This window comes from Mustela lutreola, chromosome 10, assembly GCF_030435805.1.
Source record: "Mustela lutreola isolate mMusLut2 chromosome 10, mMusLut2.pri, whole genome shotgun sequence".
In the NCBI taxonomy this organism is placed as follows: domain Eukaryota; kingdom Metazoa; phylum Chordata; class Mammalia; order Carnivora; family Mustelidae; genus Mustela; species Mustela lutreola.
Genome location: NC_081299.1, coordinates 73,700,631 through 73,725,315, shown reverse-complemented (window position 1 = coordinate 73,725,315; position 24,685 = coordinate 73,700,631). Strand labels below are relative to the sequence as shown.

Here is a 24,685-nt window from a genome sequence, read left to right as displayed (position 1 = left end):
GTATGTCAAACATCACGTTTGTTACAAGAACATTCTGTGGAAACAAAAAACTATAAAAATAGAACACATGACTATTTTTAAGACCATCAGCAATTATTGTCTACCTATAGCATAGTGTCTGAGAGAACAGGAAACACATTTCTTTTCCTCTCCATCATATCCATATATAACTCTTTGCACAGTGCCTAGAACATTACAAACATTTGATAAAGATTTGCTACATTGAATTGAAACCGGAGCCCACTAATGTTCATTAAGCACCCCGTATATAAGGCACCATGCCACTCGGTGATGGCAGAAAGGGGCACAGAGACAAGTTTCTACCTTCTTGAGGAGAGGACTCAGTCTCAACGATCTCCAAGACCTCTGTCATCCCAGACTGCAAAAGCAGTGACTGCAACACAAATGCCTTGGGATCCAGGCAAGGGACATCAATGAGCAAAGTAATGTACTGATTTTAAGACAACAGAAGACTGGGACTCCTGGAGGGTTCAGTCAGTTAAGTGCCTGAGTCTTGATTTCTCGCAGGGCTGAGATTCTTAAGATTCTCTGTGTCCCTCTCCCTCTGCCCTTCCCCCTCTCTAAGAAAAAAAGACGACAGAAGATTATAAGGATGATGAAAACTAGAGAATGCAAAGCTAACTTAAAATTATACTTTTTCAACTTCAAATATTTTGCCATCACTGTACTAACAAAAATAGTTTTATCAAAATGCTGGCAGATTCTTCATCCAGGAAAAGGAACGGCGTTCAAACCCGTGCTACAGCATGGATGGACCTTGAAAGCATTGTGCTAAGTGAAATAAGCATAAAATAAAATAAGACACCAAGGAACAAATACTGGATGATTTTGCTTGTATAACATATCTGAAAGAGGCAAATTCCTAGACACAGAAAGTCGATAAGAGGTTACCAGAGGCTGTGGGGAGAAGAAAATGGGGAACTATTGCTTAATAGTTACGGTTTCTGTCTGAAATGATAAAAAAAGTTTTGGAAGTGGGGCGGGGGGATGGTTGCACAGCATCGCGAATGCAAGTAATGCCACTGAACTGTACACTTAAAAATGGTTTAAGTGGCCAATTTTTACATTATATATTTTATCACAATTTATTTTTTAAATTCTGGCCCAAGGCTAGCCAGTTGAGACTCCTGAATCCTGGCACGAGGCTTTATTCCATATTTATCTGCCAAATAAATAAAGGCACGGTTTCCACTGCCCCCATGATATTCCAGAGTTTAGTGGAAATAGTACAATATTTCAGTTCGGGCAGCTTTTGATCTTGCTGTTTTACTATCTGTGTAACCTTGGGTACGTTACTTAATGTCTCCAGACCTCACCTTCTCTGTCAGTAATAAGGGGTATTAGTGGGGCTTACCTTCTAGGAGTATAGGGAAGATTATATAAAATAATTCTTGGAAAGCTCTGTTCGGAGTGGCTGGTTCATTATTCTCATTAGCTATTATTAACAGTAGATGGGCTAATAAGAATTAACAGTTGCTATTATTACTAGGAACACTGGAAAAAATAATTATTTGCCTTTTTATTGCTAACCTAATGATTTATTTACGTGACAGTGATTATCTTCTTAGGAACTATAGACCTAGGAACATCAAGATGGAGTTCATAACGCTGTTTTTAAACATCTCATTGTAATCTAGTGATATTACTGACTTGCTGAAAGTCCTTTAATGATCCCTGGTGGTCTTCATAAGCCCCAAACCCTACAGGCTAGACACTGTGGCCTCTCCATCATCCATTCTGTGTTTGCAGCAACCTTGACTTCTGTTTTGTAATCTCGGTGTTTCCAGGGAAGCTGACTCACCCCTTGTCTCTCCAGAGACAGCCCGCCTGTTCCGGACCAGACTCGGTCGCCATTCCGGCCCCTTCAACACCTGGTGTGGCTCAGGGCTTGCCATGTGAGGGCACTGCTCCAATCAGGGTGAATCTTCCAGCTTGTTAGTAGGAATCTAACAAATTTCTCTCTCTTCCAGGTGGCATGGAAGGCAGGCATGAGGGCTGGAACTGTTGCAGTTTTTTCACTCCCTTAGGAGACACGTGTCAACACATGGTAGGAGATTGGGGCCAAGAAAACCAAGGAGGAATGGAGAACTCTGATAAAGTTTTGACTCTGATGAGATCATGAGCCATCCTACCTCTGGAGTTTTCTGTTTCTGAGCTAATAGATTGCCCTTACTATCACAACCAAAAAGTTTTAACTGCTTAAAAAAAAAGTCTCATTTTGCTGCCCTGCTCTTCAACGCACACCTCCCCACCCCCCCCAACTGCCCCATTCCAGCCAAACAGATCTGGTTTCTGTTTCTGAATACTACTGAGCTTCCTCTGAGCAAAGTGGTCTCACCCATGCATTCTCTCTCTCTGGATTATTTATTTAACACCCTGCCTCCTATCATTCCCTTAGTCTGCTTGCCCTGGTTAATATTCATTCATCTTGAACAGTTCAGCTCAGACATCATTTCCCCAAGAAAGCCTTCCTAGAGCCCCAGTGTGGGCCAAGTTCTCCTAGGAGGGCACCCATAACCTTTTACGCCTTCAGTTTTTACTAAAGTCTTATAACATACGACTTGCCACCATAATAATTAAATAATTGTTTCATGAGTTCACTGATGTCTAGCTCCCACATTTGTCTATCTTATTCAGTGCTGCTATATGCCCAGCGCCCCACCCAGATCTTTTTCCGTAACAGTAACAGTAAATACATATCAGTAAAACAAACCTTTTAGCTGCCAAGGCTAATTGTTAAGGAGTTGGTGTGGACCCCCCAGTAAAAACAAAAACACTTTATAAACCAATCAACAGTTGAAAGGAGAGGACTTAAGAAATGAACAAGCTGCTGATCGCTGGCTGTGAATGAAAAGCACACTGAACAAACATTGGTTAGGCACCCACTCTGTACAACACAGAGACCGAGGGACAGAAGACATTGACCCTGCCCACCAGGAGCCCTTTGCTGAACTTTAATTAGCTGGGCATCGAAAATACTGCTGCTCTGAAGGATTCCAAGTCACATCAATTACTTATTGCTTTGGAGTCAGTTCCAGCAGGGTCAAACCTACATTTAGCCTTTTAAAAAATCTAGTTTCACTTGTGTCCTAACTAGCAGAAAAGGCATCGCTCTCAAGTGCTCCTTTTTTGCAATTGCCTTTGACTCTAAAGCCTGCAGACAAAGAAAAGAGTGCTGGTTGCCTCCGAGCCTCTCTTCTCTAGGAATACGAAAGCATTTTGCAAACCCCAACCCACGGTCCACGTTCCTTTGCTACTATATCAGCATCCCACAGCTGGAGATGGTGAAGGGCTTGGAAAAGAGGTGGTCTTCTGGTAGTAAGTCAGGCTGAGCAGAGGCCAGAATCCATCGGAATTCCAAACCACACAGAACACGGCTGGCGTCGGTGACTGAGTAGAACCAGGCACTGATCCATGAAAACCCGGGCTCCACCCCTTACTAGCTTTGTGACCTTGGGCACGCGATGTATTCTTTGCAGAACTCGGTTTTCTCATCTGTGAATCAGAGATACAAGGACCTCACTTCACAGGATGAAATGAGCTAAAATACATGATAGAGGGTTTGGCACGTAGAAAGCGCTCCATACATTTTTAACTCCGATTATTTTTTAATCCACGGGGAGAAAGGTAACAGATTAGAGCGAGGACTTTCTCGCCAGGCTTTTGTTTTGCACTCAGGTTGCTTTATTCAGTGATGACCCTTATTGACTCCACCAGCAGATTCCTCCTTGGAGATTTTAGCTGTATTTTCCCCCTGGGCCCACTTTCCCCTGCAACAGCAACATGGAAGGTGAGACAGTTCAATGCCATTGCTTTCCATCGTGATAACAGCATTGTTGACATATCAGCCCTCCATGTCAAAATGTTATGACAACCATAATAAGTAAAATAAATTTAAAACATTTATTGATTTTAAGGGTTATCATTTCCTTCTTTTATCAGTGACATACCATGTCAAATGTGATCTATTTGAAGTATATTTTAAGCAAGATAATTAATGAATTGGATTTAGGAGCTGGGTATTTAACATATCTTATGAGGCAGTTTGATGAAAAAAAACCCATACGGAGCCACCTATCCATAGAAGCTCCAGGCTGTGTGTCCAGCACCTAATCCCAATGACATCCCTCCTGCCAAGGCTCCCTGTCCACACCCATGAGACCCCGAGGGAAGGGATAAAAGTACACCGTTGAAATCACTCTCACCATTCTGGTGGACCTCAATAACTAACCCAGGCTTTGTAAAACAAAACAAAACAAAACAAAATTGGAAGAGTTTGGGCTTATGGATCTGCCCTTCATTTTATCCCAATCGACCTACGTCCTCTCCACCGAGGACTTCTTTAGCAAAGATGGAGACGGGTCACAGGGAGCTCCGCCAAACCACCACCCTCTGGGCCTCATCAGGTGTGACCTTCCATTCATGAGAAAATGCTGGGATGGTAGCAAAACGCAGGTGCTGCAGAAGAGGAGAGGCCCACTGTCATTCTGCCCAGGAGAGGGGTCTTCAGTACCACACTGTGGAAAAGAAGGAGGAGGGAGATGGGGAACAGGAGGGGCAGTGACAATGAGAGATTTCCTGACAGGGCGCATGCTAAACGAGTTATAGAGGCAATTACCCTAAAAATTTTGAAGCGGCCATTTGCTCAGTAACCTAGGCCAACCTGACACCCAAGCAGAGATTGCCATAAGGGGGGAATTTATGGTGTTGGAACACTAGTTTAGCATAAATTACCTCGGGGAACAGATTTAAACCACTCGCGTTTTTAAAAATTAGGCAACAACAACAACAACAACAAAATGAGTTTGTGCAAACTCTGTACCGACGGCAGGACGGGGCCCTCTAAGTCTTTATCCCCAAAGACACGGCAGTCCTTCTCGCCTGTTCGCTGGATGAAGATTCACAGCATTAATACATAATAACTGTATCTCACTCCATTACAGGTAGTTCAAGGCTGCTCCACAAAATGATATGCATGGCTTTGTGTCTTCATCTTTAAAACCACCCAATATCTCGGTAGCAGACATATGTTAGGTTTAATGCATCCCCCGCCATAAAAGTGTTGCTTAAGACTAATGAACAAACGAATGTTTGTTCAAACCTCTTTGTGAAAATCAAACAAGCTTTCAACAGCTATTCATATATTTATTGTCAGATGTGAATCATCACTTACGTGCTTTGCCCTGAACTATTACCGGCTAATGCTTGTAGGTTCAGGGCGCTAATTCACTTGCTGTGGTTTTGTTTTGAGTTGTTTTCTCTCTCTCTCTCTCTTCCTCTTCTTCCTTTCTTTCAATGCCATCTCCAGAGAGGCTCTGTTGTGAAAGTTCCTCCTAAGCACCGGCAGGGCTGAGGATACATGTGGCCCAAGTAGGCACCATGCTGTTTCCAGAAGGAACGTGGCCTCCCTGGGGACTGTCCGGCCCGCGCTGGGTCTTGGCCAGCACCTGCCCGGCCTGAACGGGGCCCTGAAACCCTCCCAAGCCAACGAGCGCCAAGCAGGGCCTGCGCCCTTCCTCTCTACCCCCGCCCCTTCTCACAAAGTAGCTGTTTGTTCAGACTCAGCAGCACCTGAAAAGCTCCCACAAGATTTACCCATTATATTAAATAACAGGTTTTAGAAGCTCAGAACTGTTATTCTAGTGTTGCTGGGTGTCATTAAGGTTGCACGTCTATGCTTGTTTAATTTTTCTTCTGCCATTAAGCAAACTAAATGCTCAGAGATTTTTTTCTGTCTCAGTGGGGTCCACCCAGAATAGAAAAGAGAATAAGTGTTCCAGGGTTGTGTAACTGGGTTTTTTTGTGGCTTTCATTATGAGGAAGGAATTAAAAATCCCTCCTAGTCAGTACTTAAAATATCAAAGTCATTGTTTAATGCCTTTGAGTCACTGTACAACTAATTCAATTGCACAGTGTAGCGCCGTTTCACGGTGTGTGAAACACAGATAGTACATAGAAGTGATTGCAAAGTTGAATAAACACCAAATTAGTTTTAAAAGTCTGCAACTTCCCGGTGGAGTCTTTCAAACTGAAATGCATGCATGGGTGTCTGACAAAGTCAGTGGTCCCCAGAAGGTTCTGTTGCCTCTCCCTGTGTTAACGTGAGGGCGTGTCTGGACCCCTGACCCTGTGATGTCTGGGGGAGATGGCTGTCCTCGGGGAGGCGTGTGCACTGACAATACAATGTAAACTGCCTGCCTGTCACTCAGGTGGACGTCACAGCACAGCCGGGTGTGAATGCATAAAGGGCAAGCAGGGTGTGTGACAGAAAGGCTGTGGATATAGATGAAAGACTGCAATTTGAGAGTTGGAAAATCAATGTGAAGGCCCAGCCCTGCTGGTTTCTGGCCTTGGGACCATGGCCGAGCCATGCCATGTCACAATTCTCCACCTCTATACCTGAGCCCGTAGCCATAATGGTCATTACTGACTAATTATTCCATGTGTTCCAGGCACAGTGCTGATGCTGAAGAGCTAGGACACAACAGCAAACAAAAAAGTAAGCTTGTGTGCATGATGGCATTTATTATCTATTATTAATAATCATAGCAACAATAAAATAATACTTATCAATGGCTAAAGATGTGTCAAACACTGTGCTGAGGATGAGAGATAAAACCCCCTTGCTGACCACAGTCCCCACCCCTGATCTTTCACTCAGGGACCCAACAAATACTTTTGAGGACCTAATAAGCATTAGGTATTATGTTGGGAATATAATCATAAAAAATTAAATCTCTGGAGTCATAAAGCTTTCATTTCATTTCATTTCATTTCAAAATCATATGGAAATTTGAATAATAGGCCAATAAGTGGCTCATCTTCTTCAAGTGTTTGTTCATCCATTCATTTCCCAAAAAGGCAACATGACCACCCTGTTCAAAATTTTAACCATGACCCAATATCCATTTCCGTTTATCCTGCTGTGCTAGTTGATTTTATGTGTCATCTTAATTGAGCCATGAGGCGACCACATGTTTGCTCCAACGTTATTCTGGGTGTGAGGGTGTTTTTAGCTGAGATTAACATTTGAGTCAGTAGACCAAGCAAAATAGATTGCTCTCCCCAGTAGATACGAGCCTCTTCCAATCAGGTGAAGGTCTGACCCTCCCAACACAAAGAGGGAAATCTTCCTTCCTGACCACTTTGGAACAGGGACATCAGGTTTTGACTGCTTTGACTGCCTTTGGACTCGAATTGAAACAGTGAGGCTTCATGGGTCTTGAGCCCGTTAGCTTTCAGTTTAGAATTTATGCCATCAACTCTTCTGCTTCTCCAGCCTTTGGACTTGGACTGGAACTCTACCATTAGCTCTCCTGGGTCAAGAGCTTGCCATCTGCATGTGTTGGGATTTCCCAGCCTCCATTATCATGTGAGCTAATTTAGCCATTTCCTTATAATAAATATTTCTATAGATCCTGTTGGTTCAGTTTTTCTGAAGAACCTTGGCTAATAAATACATCTACTCTATATTCTTTCTCCAATATGGTTATCAGTTTTCAATACTACATAATTCATCAGTTATGTTTTTTGTTTATTTTCTGGTTTATTATTTCTTTCCTCCAGTAGAATATAAGCTCTACAAGGAGTTTGTTCATTGATGTATTGTTCGTTCATTGACACGTAGTAGGCTTTGTAGTAGACATTCTAAACAGAGTTGTTGTCAAGTGGAGGTAAGTACTATGGATAAAAATAAAACCCAGGGCACCTGGGTGGCTCAGTGGGTTGAGCCACTGCCTTCGGCTCAGGTCGTGATCTCGGGGTCCTGGGATCGAGTCCTGAATCGGGCTCTCTGCTCCAAGGGGAGCCTGCTTCCCCCTCTCTCTCTGCCTGCCTCTCTGCCTACTTGTGATCTCTCTCTGTCAAATAAATAAATAAAATCTTTAAAAAAAATTAAAATAAATTTAAAAAAATAAAAAATAAAACCCAGTAAATAGAGGGAGCCAATGGCAGTTCTTTTCATAAAAGGTGGTCATGTCTTGGTGGGAAAATAACAGTTTCTGGGATGACCATATGATTATTTATCTTTCATATTGGGACTTGTTTTCTTCTTCTTTTAACTAAACTTTTTGTATTGAAATCCTTACAGATTTACACAGAATTGAAAAAAATAATACAGAGACATGCTGTATACTTCCTTCCCAGTTTTCCTCAACAGTAACAGCTTGTAAAACAACAGCACAGTATCACAACCAAGATGTAGACGTTGATACTGTCCACTAACCTTACTCTGATTTTTCCAGTTTCCCTTCCCTCACCCAGGCAACCACTTATCAGTACCACCATTTCTATAGTGTTTCCAAACGGGATCACTTTTTGGAGCACCGGGGGACACTATTGATTACGGCAAGACAACTGGCAAATCAGGACTGTCCCTGGCAACCCCTGACAGATGGCCACCTATTTATTATGGAACAAGGGCATCTTGACAACCGCTGACAGTTGTGGCATGCTTGCGGTATCCCAGGCACCACACCGAGCACTGCTCAAAAGATCACTTTTATTTTTTTCAAATATTTTATTTATTTGCCAGAGAGAGAGAGCACAAGCAGGGGGAGCAGCAGGCAGATGGGGAGGGAGAAGCAGGCTTCCCACCATGCAAGAAGCCCCATGAGGGACAGGATCCCAGGATCCTGGGATCATGACCTGAGCCAAAGGCAGACGCTTAACTGACTGAGCCACCCAGGCGCCCCACATGATCACTCTTAAAACTCAGAACAATCCTATGAAGCCAATTCTGTCATTATTCACATTCTACAGATGAGGAGACTGAGGCAGGGAGGCATTAGGACAGTTTTCAGAACCAAGAATCCTAACTGTCTGTCTGGTTCAAGAATTTGCCTTTTCAACTCCACATATTGAACAAATAGGTACAACAGCTGAGTTGTTAAAATCATTAAAAATGAGTACAGTGTCTTAAAAGGGGAAGTAGAATGTGCTACTGAAGCATAAAATGGAAATTGGAAAAATACCTACCTCACACTGAGTTCCTGTGATAAATGAAGATTATTCATTGGAGAGTTTGTGCACCAAAACAAAACAAAACAAAACACCAAAACTTTTAAAATGTTCAGCATTATCAACCTATATGCTGGAAGAAATGACCTTAAGTGGACATTCGTCATCTTTAATTTCCAACATTTTAAGAGCAATGTTCCAAAAAGTGCAGTAGTTTCCCATGTATTCTTTGAGAGGCTGACATAGAGCATTGGGTTTTAAACTTTTAAAAAATTGTGCAATTTCAAGGGATGCCTGGGTGGCTCCGTTGGTTAAGTGTCTGCCTTTGGCTCAGGTCATAATCCTGGGGTCCTAGGATCAGGCCCCACATCAGGCTCCCTGATCAGCAGGAAGCCTGCTTCTCGCTCTCCCTCTGCCTGCTGCTCCCACTGCTTGTGCTCTCTCCCTCTCTCTGCCAAATAAATAAACAAAATCTTTAAAAAGATAAAAGAAATAAAATTGTACAGTTTCTGACTGCAACACAAAGGAAGAGTCCCCACTCAGCCTGGTACCGTAAGCAAAGTCCCCAGCAGAGGAAATCCCCTCTGAGTTCCCACAGATGTTAAAGAAGCCATTGCTGAGGGATCAAGTCTTTCAGATTCAGAATCCAGTGCAAAGTCCTGCAAGAAAACAAAAACAAAAACGAACAGTCCTCTAGGCAAAGGGGAACTGATCCAGGAACAATTACATCAAATTTCACTTCATGTTTTCTTAAAAGGAGGAGAATTACGGATCAGCTACCTTAGCACACACCTAGATTTAATTATTACTTGTAAGAAAAATGTTGTTAATTCTAATATGGCAGCGAGAAAACCCAGTCAAGAGTAGAGCACCGGGGCGCCTGGGTGGCTCAGTGGGTTAAAGCCTCTGCCTTCAGCTCAGGTCATGATCCCAGAGTCCTGGGATCCAGCCTGAATTGGGCTCTCTGCTCAGCAGGGAGCCTGCTTCCTCCTCTCTCTCTGCCTACTCGTGATCTCTGTCAAATAAATAAAATCTTAAAAAAAAAAAAAAAAAAAAAAAAAGAGTAGAGCAGCTGTGCGAGGCTGGAATACTAAAGAATGAATCTCTTGAAAGGATTTCTCCTCAGACTTTATAGTTAGAAACCCCTGGGTTTGGTGACCCTGGCTGGCTCAGTCAGGAGAGCATGCGACTCTTGATCTCAGGGTTGCCAGTTGAAACCCCACACGGGGCATAGAGGTTACTTAAAAATCAAATCTTCCCCCAAAATAAATAAATTAATTAAAAATTTAAAAAAAGTAAACCTCTGGGCTTACTGAGATCTGCTAGAAAGTCAGAATGATGGACTCCTATAGAAGGAGGAGCCAATCAGCCCATGCACGTCAGCTGCCATGGGGACTGGTGGGTGGCAGTGGCACAGGAAGGGGTAAAAATCGGTTAAGTGGTTTATGCACTCAGCACTGAAACAAATATTGGGTTGGAGCCAAACGACTGAGTTTGAGTTCAGTCTCGGACCTAGCTGGGTGGTCCCAAGTGAAACCCCCAGGTCCCAGTTCCTCATCTATAAAATAAGAATGAAAGCACTTAATGGACAAAGTTGTGTGGAAATTAAGTGAGACGAGGTATGCTCTGTATGTACCCTAACATTGTCTATGAGTAAGGGCATTCTTTTTATTTAAGATATAGAAAAGAAGGACACACCAAAGAAGAGTTAAGAGAGAAGATCAAAGGCTGCGGGGGGAGGGGAGGGCTGTGGAATTCCTGAAGGAAAGGCTGCACAAGAGCTGCCAAGGTAGGGTCTTCAGGGCCATTTTGGAGCCCAGCACTCTGCTTGGAGGACTGCCCTGAGAAGTCTCCATGCCCCATTTTTTTCCAACCAGCAGGAATTGGATCTTCTCTTATCAGCCCATCCACAGGCTAGAATGCATTTGTTTTCCACTTTCACCCGAGAAGACAGTAGGCAGTGGACAAAAGGGGGGCACTCTCTCTCTAACTGGGTCTCTGTTCAAGTATCACTTTCCCAGACAGGCCTTGATTCTCTTTAAATAAATCACACTATCGGTCCTGCACACAGTCTAACTCTTACCTTGCCTTTTTTTCTTCAGAGCTGCTATCACTTCTTGACCTAATTTTGCTTGTTGATTTGTTTATTACCTGTCCCTTTACTACATTATGAATGCCACAGGGGCAAAAAGACCCTATCTGTTGGGGTACATGCTAGGTGCTGAATACACAGTTTTTTACATAAATGAATGAGTGAATTCCATTCTTGGCTTTGTTCTATTGACATTCCCCTGTCATTACTGCCTTGGGCGACCTGGAAATTTCTTTTGCTATTTTGGCCATTGTTTAATTCATTGTCTTCCTCTGTCTTTTGAATCTTTTCCTTACTTCTTTTGGATTTCCCCAAAAGGAGAGCCTGAGACAAGAGCTTTGGATGTTGGTAGTTTATTTGGAAGATGATCCCTAAGAAGTGGAGGGAATACGGAGAATGACCCAAGGGATAACCAAGGGCCTTGCCTGGGCCGCTGATGCGGGCAGTGGGCACTCAACTCCACCTGGAACTTCTGAGATAACATACCTTCCAAAATATGAAGGGTAGAACATTAATCCACATAAACTAGAGCATGAAAAAAAAAAAAAAATCTAGTCTTGCCCTTGAGAAAACTTTACTCTCAGTGAAAATGAAAACAAGAAGTGCTTATGACCTATTTATTGTACCAAAGGGAATGAAATTTCACTGAGTGCCAAACATGAGCCAGGCACTATGCTAGGAGATTTATACAAATTATCTTATTTCATTATGGCAACAAGAGCCACCGCATGTTGGCTCTACAATTTAGCTGGGTTCTTCCCACATACAATCTCACCAATTCTCACAACAATTAACTAAGGGTTTTTATCTTCATTTCAGAGAAGAGAAAAGGGAGACCAAGAGGAAAGAAATACTTTGCCCTAGGTCACACCACCAATCGAGTGGCAGGTCTTTCTGACTCTATAGTTTGTCTGACAGACAAACAACTAGAGAAAATGCAGGGTAAGGCACATTTGAATGAGTGATCATGTGACAGAGACATGAGAAAGAAATCAGGGATGGAAAAGAGTCTTACAAACTAGATGTCATCTTGACAAGATTTCATGAAGAAGGTGAAACTTTGTTAAGTTTTTTACAAGGTCAGGGCACCTGGGTAGCTCAATCGGTTCAGCATCAGACTCCTGATTTCTTCTCAGCTCTTGGTCTGAGGGTTATGACCTTTAACCTCTGCACTGCACCCCCCCCCCCATGTCAGGCTCAGTGCTGGGGGCTGGAGCTCAGTACTCACTACTCGGTGGTTAAGATTCTCCCTCTCTCTTTCCCTCTCCCTCTGCACAACCCCCTGCAAAAAAAGAAAAAAAAAAAAAGGTAGAAGAGAACAAGGGAGAACCAGGGTGGAGAAAAGGGATGGCGTTAAGCCAGGAAGAAAGATGGAGAGAAAGGCATGAAGACAGAGTCACCAGCTCCACACAGCCAGGATCCCTTGTCACCAAAGATCTCGCCCCATGTTATCTTTTGTAAATAAGTAGCATGTCATGGAATGACCAAACATGAAAGCTATGGATTTGGATCATGATCTAGTCAAACTATAAAGAAGGAACAAATTGAAACAGAACAAAACCCAAATTGTGCTGATGATTCTGAGGCCCTTGAACCTCAGGAACTCTTCATTTTTCAAAGTGTATTTGAAAAGACATATATCCACTCGTATAGCCTGACAACAGTGGAATGCTAATAACCTTTAATTTCCTTGACTTCTAACCTTCCTAACCTGCTGCGCTGTTAGAACAGCACTGTAAATCAAAATATGCTGAATTGTATGGTGAACATGTGTATTGAGTCATTCCAAACTGCCTGGTGGCTTTTAAAAACACCGCTCACAATAGTACTTACACTGTTTTTATTTTTCCTGTGTCTTTCTTCTTACTCATGCTGCAATTGATTATTACAGGCAAAAACAACACACAATAAAGAAGGAAGCAGAAGAGAGACTCAGAAAGTAGTGAGGGGGCCTGAAATATTCCTGACATCCCTCCCCAGCCCAACTGTTCTAAATGTTCTTCCATTTTCAATAAAAAAAAAAAAAAATTGGAATATTGCCTTGGGTCTACTAAATCATTAGCAAATTAAGAACCTGTTTTTAATAACATTTAACTTGTAAATAATGCATTAATTGACTAGCCTGAATGTTAGCTTGTGCATTTGAAACTCTGCTACTAAATTTGTAATGAAAGAAATGTGCTCTAACAGTAGGCTATATGGTGAATATAACAGATTAAATATGACAGTTGATATTTGTGAAAATGGGGTTATAATTAGAGGACACCTGCAGCTGTTTTCCAACCAAAACAACAGAAATTAAACATGCATAAAGTGTGTGCGTGTGTCACATTTTCTGTTGGCGCATTGCTTTTGTTCTCCCGGAGTGTGGTGTTGGGTTTTTCCCCTATCATTTCGTCAGGTCGTATCTCTAAGCTAGCAACAAGTGGCTATTTGTGAATGCAGTTTATTGGATCTCTAAGTGATACATCCTGGGGAGGAAAAAAAAGAACATGAATCTTTTCTCCTAACAGGGTTTGCTAAAAACCATGACTGATGACCCGGCATATTGAGAACACTCAGAATTAGAGGGATCCACGTAGAAAAGAACCAGCAGCCTCCTCGGTCATACCTGCCTGGCCCCCAGCTACCTTGGGGGATTTCTGAGATGGAAAGATGAAGAATGTGGCATGCTGAAGGTTAGATGTTGCTAAAAATGTGTATGCTGGCCAGTAGGTAGAGAGGTTACTAGAAGTCTATATTGCACTGATTATTGGCAATGACTAATAATTAATAATTAGCTAAAAAATAATAATTTCATTAATTCATGCCTTCATTTATTCAACAAAGCTACATAAGTGCCTCCCCGTGCCAACAATACACTAGATACTAGGACACACAGTGAATGACGACCAAGAGAGACCACTGAAAGTCAGGGAAAGAGACGAAGTATTAAGAAGCAAATCCTGGCCCATCCTGTCCAATGCAACAGGGAAGTTAAATAAGATAAAGACAGAAAAGCTTCCCTTGAATTTCCCTTGAAAGTTCATTAGTGACCTTGGCAAAAAATAGTTTTAGCAGAATGTTGGGAACAGCAGCCAGATTACGGTGTGTTACACGGTGAGTAAGAAGAATATAGAGAAAGTGAGTGTAGACTGCTCTTTTCCAAAGTCTGACCGTGCAAGGCCAGGAAGGGAGGGTGAGCAAGAGAGAGAGAGAGAGAGAGTGATAGGAAAGGCGGCTTTTCCAAAGACCCCAAAAAGAGCGGGCATATGAACTTGCACAGGTGCATCTCTGTTATATGCTTTTTTTTTTTTTTCCTGTTAGAAGTTGAAATTCTCTTCCAAGTTAAAATTCTCACTTAACATGCTAGTTAACCTTCATTTTACAAAGGATCTTATGGAAGCTTGGACACACATGCAACTCTACTACCTATCATCAATGAGCTGCCATTAATTTGGTCAATAAACTGCATTCTTCTGCATGCAAGTTTTTACAATTTGCCCTCCCGTTCTGCTTGAGTTAGGTCAAAGACCATAGGAAACGGCCACACTCCTGGATAAAAAAGAGCTGAATACTGGCAATTTTATACGGTTCAACCTGATAGTAAACACAGGACGATGGAGATCATAACATTTCAATACCATTTTGAATGAGACATAAGTTGTGAAAAAAGAAACAAATAAGAAAGCTCGGAAAAAGAGTATTGAGTGATTTAAAAAAAAAAAAAAAAAAAAGGAAAAACAACCAACCAAACAAAAAACCCCAAAACAAACAAACAAAAAACAGTAATCTGTGTCTGGGTTAGGTATGTGTTCCCAAGGGAAATAATTTTTGAGGTTGTGGCTTGATAGTAATAATAACACTTTTAAGGAGTAGGGATGGCCCAGGGGATCAATTGGGATTTAGGGAGTGAGGGTTTTTACCTGCAATCTGTCCAATTTAGTCAGACGAACTTATAATTTTACACAGTTAAACATTTTACAGATCTGAGACCAACAGACCAAAGGAAAACACATTTCGATGTCTGGGAACCTGGTGGCAAATCTTTCATCCTCATTGTCACGTGATTCCTCCATCTTTAAGATGAAGGCATCTTCATCTGCTCAGCCTCAGTCCAATGTGAGAAGTCCAGAATTCTCAAGTCAGAGTTAAGACAGTGGTGGTGCAAACAGCAAGGGAAAGTAATTTTTCCAAACTGCCTGCACTCAAAATAAAGCTAAGGCAGTCTCTGGGGATGGCGAGCCAGTCCCCCTCACGGACACTAAAATCACTGTGGTGGGAGGTTGAGATGGGCTAGGAAAAAAAGTAAATACATTAAAAAATTAAACCTAAAGAAAGAAAAACACCCTAACGAGGGAACCAGCGGTGAGTTGAGGGGAGCTTAGCCACCACTGGGAATGCATTACCTGAGTGTTTTCTCCAGAGCAGGGTCATTGGACAAGTCTGTGAGAAATTCCCATAGCAGTGCACAATTTGGCTCTGGCTATGTTCTTGGAATGTCCTTTGTCAGCTGTCAGAGTCACATATTCATAAACAAAGAGGAAAAGATTCACTAACATGAAACTAGAGAACAAATGGCAGCAGACCCTGGTTCCTTCTGTGTTAATAGCCAAACACGGAAATGTTTAAACTGAAATACCAGGTGTCCATGTCAACCTTGATACTTTCATGGCTGGTCTCAAATTTCTCATCTCTAGGAGTCCATGGCTAGGCAATCAGAGCAACGCACTGTGTCGTTCAGGGCACCATCCTTGGCATGGGAAGTCCTGAGTCATAGACTTTGGTTACATAGTGTCTTGAAGCTATATGCCAGCTTTTTATCAAGCTAGAAAATTCTTCTTTCTAGACAAGGAATATGTATGGAACTCTCTATCTGAATTTTTATTTTATTGACTTACAGGTAGAGCTCTTTCCTGTATTATATTTCTATTATTATAAAATTGGTCATGGAACTTAAGAAGATCTCAAAAGACAGGTCAGGACAGAACTCTCTTTTCTAGCTTATAAGATATATAAGCTTATAAAACTTGGCATGGCTGATTTTAATACTATAATACCTATAACGTATGTGAGGAAATATCTGACCTTACTCCCTGATAGTAAAATATTTCCTAAATTCTAGAACTAAATAATCTCATTTACCATACCAACATAAAATTGCACCCAGAAATTTATACCAACTATCTAATAACCCTGAGGTTATTCCTCAGGGCTAGATGTCAGTTCCATTTGGGAAGAAGCAATCTGACCCATTGTGTTACCTGAGAAGGGGCTTCTCTTGTCACATATGGAAAAGCTTGTGGCTAATCACATGATTGTTCCAAATTATTTGTTCCTCCCTAAAAGCAGTTTATACTTTCTTATCCCATTGACATCAGGATGAGCCAATGACAAAGCCAATAACAAAGTAGATCAATGCTTTGACCAATGAAATGAGAGTGAAAGTGGCAATTACAAGTCTCATGCAGAAGCTCTGGGAGCCATCAGGTTAATTCCACCATTGCTCTTTTCTCTCTGCCCAGAAAATAACATCACCTGAATATGGACTCCTCCTTCAGCTTTAATTCCAGAATGAAGATATGTGGAATAGAACTACAAGTGGCCTACAGCCATCATGTAACAAGAAAGATAAAAATCCTGATTGTGGCAAGCTTCTGAGAACTAGGGGTTGTTTGTTACTGGAGAATAACAAAAAAAAAAAAGCTGACTGATACAAAAATAAAACAAACACAACAGGTAGAGGATGTGGTTCTACTCCCTGGAACCCATATGTGAATGATCTAGCTACATCTCAACTTGTACTGAGGAAACAGAGAAAGGGGACCCCGGGGGAGAGGAATGAAGAAGTAAGTTATGGTAAAAAATCCCAGGGAAGTGTGTTCTAGAAGAAGGGTTATGTTCTGTGTCCACTTAAGACATTTATGAACTTCCAGGTGTTCTTTCCTTTCCTCTCCATTGGTACTGCAAGGAATATCTTAATCTGAGACTACCAGTTTGAAAAGGATCAACCATATTTGTCTTCAGGAAGCCAAAAATTTCTATATTCACTTCAGAAGGTGCCCTGAATACCTTCCACAAATACTATATTCCCCTAGTCCTATAACTCTTCTACTCCCCTAGACAATGGCTTCATACTCATTCCTCACTCTTCAAACCTCTAAACACATTTGTCATCCTCACTCTGGGCTGATGAGTTTGCTTCCGAGTTGACTGAGAAAATGACTATACTCAAGAAAACGTCACTCAGCTTCCACCATGTCATCAGTCCTCCTCCCTCCATTTGTGCCCATCTACTCAACCTTCTCTCCTTGCCATGCTCAGAGTCAAGACCATCCTCTCCACCTGCCACTAGTTCCCAGAAAACTCACCTACTAAAAGACATTGCTCCAGAAATTGTCTCTTTTCTTTCTAAATAGATGACTCTCTTCAATGTTCAAATGTGTCATTGTCTTGTATGTTTTGTAAAAACTCTCTTTACTACAGTTCCCCTCCAGCTATTTACCTTTATCTCATTTCCTTCAGAGCAAAATCCTTTGAAAGAGTGTCCATACTCTCTTCTCCAATTTCTCTCCTCCCATTCTTACTCAAAATTACTACAATCAGCCTCTCACCTGGACCTCTCTGGAATCACCCCTCTTATCAGTGTCCTAAAGACCTCTTCTTTGCTAAGCTGGTGGCCATTTCTCTGTCTTCATCTCACTCAATCAATCATCAGCATTGGACACAATCACCGTCTCCTCTCTGAAATACTTTTCCACGCCCACTGAACTTCCAAGACTCCTTGCTTCTTTGGTTTTATCCTACTTCTCTGGTCATTCCTCTTTGTTTATTCTTGATGTTTGTCCCCATTTTTGCATTGGAGTTTCCAGGCTCAATCCTTGGGCCCTGTCTCTTTTCTATCTATGCTTATTCTATTGAGAAGCTGATCCAACCTCATGGCTTGAATGCATTTACACTTCCAGCCTGCCCCTCTCTCCTGAAATCTACCCATGTATCCATAATACATGATACATGCATGGATTAGATATTTAATAAGCACCTAACAGGTGACACATCTAAAACTAAACTTCAGGAGCACCTGGGTGGCTCAGTCAGTTCAGTACCTGCCTTTGGCTCAGGTCATGATCCTAGGGTTCTGGGATCAAGCCCCACACTGGGCTCCATGCTCAGTGGGGAGCCTGCTTCTCCCTCTCCCCCTGACTTATGCTGGCTCTCTCTCTCAAATAAGTAAATAGAATCTTGTAAAAAATAAAAATAAAAATGAATTTCATAGTTTGGCTATTGTGGACATTGCTGCTATAAACCATTTGGGTGTACGTGCCCCTTCGGATCACTACATTTGTATCTTTAGGGTAAATCCCCAGTAATGCTCTATTTTCAACTTTTTGAGGAACTCCATACTGTTTTCCAGAGTAGTTGCACCAGCTTGCACTCCCACCAACAGTGTAGGAGGGTTCCCTTTCTCTGCATCCTTGCCAATATCTATCGTTTCCTGACTTGTTAATTTTAGCCATTCTGACAGTTGTGAGGTGGTATCTCATTGTGGTTTTGATTTTGTATTTCCCTGATGCTGAGTGACGTGGAGCACTTTTTCATGTGTCTGTTGGCCATCTGGATGTCTTCTTTGCAGAAACGTCTGTTCACGTCTTCTGTCCATTTCTTGATTGGATTATTTGTTCCTTGGGTGTTGAGTTTGATAAGTTCTTTATAGATTTTGGATACTAGCCCTTTATCTGATATGTCATTTGTAAACAATGGAAGGAGCCTAGATGTCCATCAACAGATGAATGGATAAAGAAGATGTAGTATATATACAGTGGAATACTATGCAGCCATCAAAAGAAACAAAATCTTGCCATTTACAACAACATGGATAGAACTCGAGGGTATTATGCTGAGCAAAAGAAGTCAAGCAGAGAAAGACAATTATCATATGATCTCTCTGATAGGAGGAATTTGAGAGGCAGGGTGGGAGGCCTTGGAGGGTAAGGAGGGAAAAAATGAAACAAGATGGGATCAGGAGGGAGACAAACCATAAGGGACTCTCAGTCTCAAGAAACAAACTGAGATTTGCTGGGGGAAGGGGGGTAGGGAAAGGGTGGTTGGGTTAGGCACATTGGGGAGGGTATGTGCTACAGTGAATGCTATGAAATGTGTAAACCTAAAGATTCACAGACCTGTACCCCTGGGGCAAATAATACATTTTATGTTCATTATAAATAAATAAATAAATAAATAAATAAATAAATAAATAGATTTCTGTAGCTCCACCACCACTATGACCAAGACTATTCCTCCTGGGGCAAATAATACATTTTATGTTCATTATAAATAAATAAATAAATAAATAAATAAATAAATAAATAGATTTCTGTAGCTCCACCACCACTATGACCAAGACTATTCCTCCCATAGTCTTTCCTACTCGGCAATTGGCAAGTCTGAGCTCAAGTCAAAACCCCTTGAGGTTTCCTTGACTCCTCTTTTCTCATACCCCACATCCCAACCATTGGCAAATTCTATTCACTCTATCTTCAAATATATCCAGAATCCTAACACTTCTCATTGTTTCTACCGCAAACATACTAGTCTGAGCCACCATCATCTCTTGCCTGGGTTAGTGCAGTAACCACCCGACTGTTCCTCTTTTTTCTGCCCTTCTCCATTTTTAGTCTATTCTCTACATGTCAATAAAGGTGTTTCACTAAAACCTGCCAGATGGCACTCTGCTCCACATCTTCACAGCGTCTTTCCTCCGCTTTCCCTCCTACGGCCTTTTTCTTCATTTACTCCGCTCCAGCTATACTGGCTTCCTCATTATTCTTCAAACATATCAGGCATGCTCCATCTCAGCCCCTCTGCACTTGCTCTTCCCTCTGTCTGCAATGCTCTTCTAAGCACTTTCATTTTCTCCGTGAAATAGGAAGCAGTCACCACAGCTTATTTGCTGACTTCCGTCACATTACCCAGGGAGGTCTCCCACGCTATCTGATATCACAAACCCACTCAACATGTTCCATCCTCCTTCTCCACTTCATTCTTCCGCTGAGCACTTACGATTATCTAACAGATCACATACTTTACTTAGGTCATGTGTTTATCACCTGTATTCCTCAACCTGGAATGTAAGTTCCATGAGGGCAGAGATTTTTTGTTAACTACTGCACCCTAAATATCCAGAATAGGGCCTGGCACATAGAAAGCACAACAAATGTTTGTTGAAAGAATAAATAAAATTTTCTCCTTTTTTTTTTTTTTTTTTGTTTTGGTTTTTTTCTTTTTTTAACAAATTGCCTTCATGGTGGCTGGAATCTGTATATACATACCCAGGAATACATACACACACACACACACACACACACATATAAAATCACACAAAACAAACCAGCAAATGAGAAGGGAAGTATATATATATATTTAGGGTACCTGGGTGGCTCAGTCAGTTGAGCATCTGCCTTCAGCTCAGGTTATGATCCCGGGGTCCTGGGATGGAGCCCCATGTTCCTCTCTGGTTCCCTACTCAGCAGGGATCCTGCTTATACCTCTCTCTCTGCCTCTCTCCCTGCTGGTGCTCTCTCACATGAGGGCTTGCTCTCTCTCTCTCTCTCTCTCCATGAAATAAATAAATAATACCTTTCAAAATATGTATATATATTTTCATATGTTTAAAAATATTTTATATATGTGTATATATATATATGGTATATATATTAGATACATATATGTATGTTTGTATATATATAAAATCTTGATTTCCTTCCTTGTCTGCTGGTTTGTTTTTCAGTTGCTATGGTCATTCTATACTTACAATTTGCCAGGTCAAAATTCCATACGTTGCTCTCTCTCTGTCTCTCTCTCCTCTCTCTCATCACTTCCCAGACCTATCTTCTAATCCACATCTTTACTTCCTTGATAAGGGCATGTATTTGTGTTTATTTAGGGTTCCATCCCTTTTCTCGGCATGATAAAACAATATTAAAGTGGAGATGAGCTTTAGAGTTCATCTACTTCCACCCTCTCATTTGACACCAAAAGAAACTCTTGGCCTAGAGGATGGAAGAAAATTTCAAAGTTGCACACCTAGTTTCTAGTTAATAGCATAACAGGGCCAGGAGCCCTGGCCTCCAGCCCACCACTCTTCCACAGTACCAACAGCCTCATCTTCCTTCTGGCATTGGTAAGTAAAACTAGCTTCTGCTCATTCTTCTGCAGCTTTTATTTTTTCTCTTCCTTAGTTATATCATTTTGATTTCTTCATAAATCTGCTTTTATCTCATTTTGCAAGAATCTTTGTATAAAATAAAAAGGAAAGATTTCCATAGAATTTAAACAAAACCCCTACAGACTCTACTAAAGTTTTCATTAGATTCTTTTAAGATGTATTATGTATAAATATGCAAAAGATGTGTTAGAATTTAAACTCCAGAACAAAAATGTTTCAGAAAACATGATTAAGATGTTACTAATGGTACCTACTCAAAGAAGTGTTGCAAAGACTCGGTGAGAAAATGTACATTGCCTGCCTGGCGTATGGGAACAGTCGAAATGCATGCAATGGCTTGGGATCGTGTTTTTGAAGTGTGAACCTTGAAATACCAGACTCCTATGTGGTTCTGTTACTCCTACCCAATACTAAGACCCAATTTTCTCTCTTAAGAGAAAAATATGGTAAATGTATAATGGTCCAGTTAGTTATAATAATTTATTATTCTACTTCCTGGAGCACTTTCAAGAGTCCTTTTTGGAATACTGATGTTTTAAAACAAGATTTTATTTATTTATTTGGGAGAGGGAGTGGGGAGAAGGGTAGAGGGAGAGGGAAAGGGAGAAGAAGACTTCCCATTGAGTGTGGAGTCCATGTGGGGCTCCATCCCAGGACCCTGGGATCATGTCCTGAGCCCAAGTCAGATGCTTAATGACTAGGCCACCCAGGTGTCCCTGATTTTTTTTTTTTTTAAGTGGACACAACATAAGCCTGGTGGGTACCAAGAGTTATCTTCATCTTCATTTTGTCTATGATGGAAAATGAAACGCAAAGATCCTCTACCTCAACCTAAACATAGCCAAGTGATGGGAGAAATGGAACCAAGACCTCGAACATCTAATTCCTAATCATGAATTAGTTTATTGAGTCAGGCAGTCTTAGACATATTAGTAAATAATTTGAAATAAAAAGCTAGACATTATTTTTCTGTACTACTAATAATTTTTTGACATGGGGTTCTATATCCCATGCCCTCGAATCTGGGTGAGCTCTGTGACTATAGAATATAAAATAGAACAAAGCAAAAGTTAAGAAATTGACAATTCCCTCATCCTATCTCTTGGAATGCTCTCTCTGGAAACTCTGCATCACTATATTGGAAGTCCTATCACCTCAAAGTCCCCATGCTGGAGAGGCCACATATAGACACTGCAGTCAACCATTGCAGCTGAGCCCCACCTTCCGGGCAACACCGCCATAGTGGTAGTTATGTGAGTGAAGCCTTCCTGATCCCTCCAGACAAGCTCATTCACCAGCTGAAGTCTGCTTAGGGAACTCATTCAATTCAGGATAGGGCAGAAGTATCACTAAACTGAGCAATAAAATCCTCATATAATAAAAATGGTTCTTACTTTAGCTACTAAGTTTAGGGATAATTTATTATTCAGCAGTAGATGATGGGAACAGAATTTGATACCCAGAAGTAGAATACTGCCATAATAAAAACCAGAAGTATGTGGTAGTGGTTTTGGAACCAGACAGTGGGCAGAAGCTGGAAAGAACTTGAGGACACTGGCAGTGAAAGCTGGAGGGAACTGCAAGGGACTGTTGCTGATATTCAGAAGGTAGGACAGTAACTGCTACTGGAGTTGCAGTTGGAGAGTCTCACCCACAACTGTACCTGATTTGGATGAAAAGCTCCTGGATCTCAAACCTAATCTTCATACCTCGGTCCCAGGGCTATCATGGATGAGAATTTAGGGGTTCTTTGGAGAAGGTGAATATATTTTTAGTAGGGAATGAATGTGAATAATCAATGGCCAAAGAATGGATTGTGGCAGATTAAAACTGCCACAAATTCTCTGATACCTCTTCATTGAAGATTGGGTGCATATCCCCTCTCCTTAAGTCTGGGTGTGCTTCATGGTTTTCTTTGATTAACAGAATAAAAGATGGCAGAAGTGATGCAAAGCCAGTGGTTGAACCCAACCAGGCCTTACATTATTCCTCTTACATTCTCTTGAAAAGATGTCTTTGGGAGCTCTGAATCCCCAACTACCCTGATAACATGTTGGAGAGGCTAGATGTAAGAACTCTGATTCACAGTCTCACCCAAAATCAGTCTTCCAGCTAAGGCCCTAAGTTTGTCAATGAAGCCATCTTAGAATCTCCAGACTAGCTCATCTGCCAGCTGAGTGTCCCTAGTGATCTTAGTTGACTCCACAAGGAATAGAGGAATCACCCATGTGAGCCCTATTCAAACTATTAACCAAAAAAATAGTGAGGTAGAATAAAATGATATTTGAAGCCACTAAGTTTGGGAGTAATCTGTTACATGGCAAGAGATAACCAAGACACTAACTCTCTGTACATATGAGCAAATACAAGTAGGCATCATTTTCACAATAGGTTATACATCCTAACGCAAAGATGAGTTGACTTTTTGTAAAGATAATTACATTTCAAATGTGCTAAGGATGCTTTATATTTTTCTCATCCATAAAGCATGCAGATAATAGTCACTACCCCATTTAGTTCCCCAGGAATGCTGAGAGGAGCAAATGAGATAATGTATGTGAAAGACATCTGCAAAGCCTTTCCCACTACGCAAATGTAAAGACATTATTATTACTTTTAAAGAAATATTTGAATAAACTGAAGTGTTCCTTTGCAATTCAAATGACTGCCCAGTTTTTATCAGTTTTGAAAGTTCAGCTCATCACATATCTGATTTTTCTATGCACCTAGGTTTTTAAAAGCATGGAAAATCATGGCCCTATAAATGTAGACATCACTCAGTACTGAATTAAAGCAATGCTTTTTAATAGAAGTATATAGATACATTTTAGTAGAATGCTGACATATAGCAGATATATTTTAACTTAGGTAAGATAAAGCACAACTGGTATTTGTTAATTGTGTCAAGCAGGTAACCCTTGGCAGAGGTGGAAGGGTGCAGGAAAGACCTGGCTTGAGATGGAAACCCTACCTTGGCTTGTGGTGCTGTCTCACCTTGGCACTTTCTGAGAAAGGAGGAAGATAAAGGAGCCTTAAAGTCCTTTCCTCCCTGACAAAGAACAAAGTCTTATGAAGGCCTTGAAGCTGACCTGTGCAGGGCTTCTATTAGAAAGGCTGGGAGTGGGGGAAATTTGTCCAACTCCGGGTCACTGAAATGAAATACAGTCCGTGATTTCATGCCTTTAATGATAGTTCTACTCCTCAGAGAGCTCAAATATATAAAGGTGGTTTTTAAAAGGTCATTCCTTAAATTCAGTACCAAAAAGAAAGCGAAAAGCTTGTGACCACACACACGTGCAGAGACATACACATAGCCCCCAGTGGCACTAGCAGCATCCACTTGCATACACCAAAACCTTTTATTTGAATGGACGGTACCCAGGTGGGCCAGTACCTCAGCCGCTGCATCC

At 41.4% G+C, this 24,685-nt stretch overlaps 2 long non-coding RNA genes across 3 annotated transcripts; one reads left to right on the top strand and one right to left on the bottom strand.

Moving 5' to 3' along the window:
- The first annotated feature begins 1,988 nt into the window (after nt 1-1,988).
- On the top strand, nt 1,989-19,169 carry LOC131810113 (uncharacterized). Its single transcript, XR_009345410.1, has 4 exons — nt 1,989-2,068; nt 6,474-6,520; nt 13,585-13,749; nt 16,576-19,169. It is a non-coding gene; the product is annotated as an uncharacterized LOC131810113 (long non-coding RNA).
- On the bottom strand, nt 4,292-15,605 carry LOC131810114 (uncharacterized). 2 transcript variants are annotated; one of them, XR_009345412.1, is made up of 3 exons: nt 15,460-15,605; nt 9,531-9,638; nt 4,292-4,538 (listed from the first exon to the last, which is right to left on the bottom strand). It is a non-coding gene; the product is annotated as an uncharacterized LOC131810114 (long non-coding RNA). The 2 variants fall into 2 exon arrangements; XR_009345411.1 differs by lacking the exons at nt 9,531-9,638; nt 15,460-15,605 and adding an exon at nt 5,195-6,674.
- Nucleotides 19,170-24,685: the final 5,516 nt, after the last annotated feature.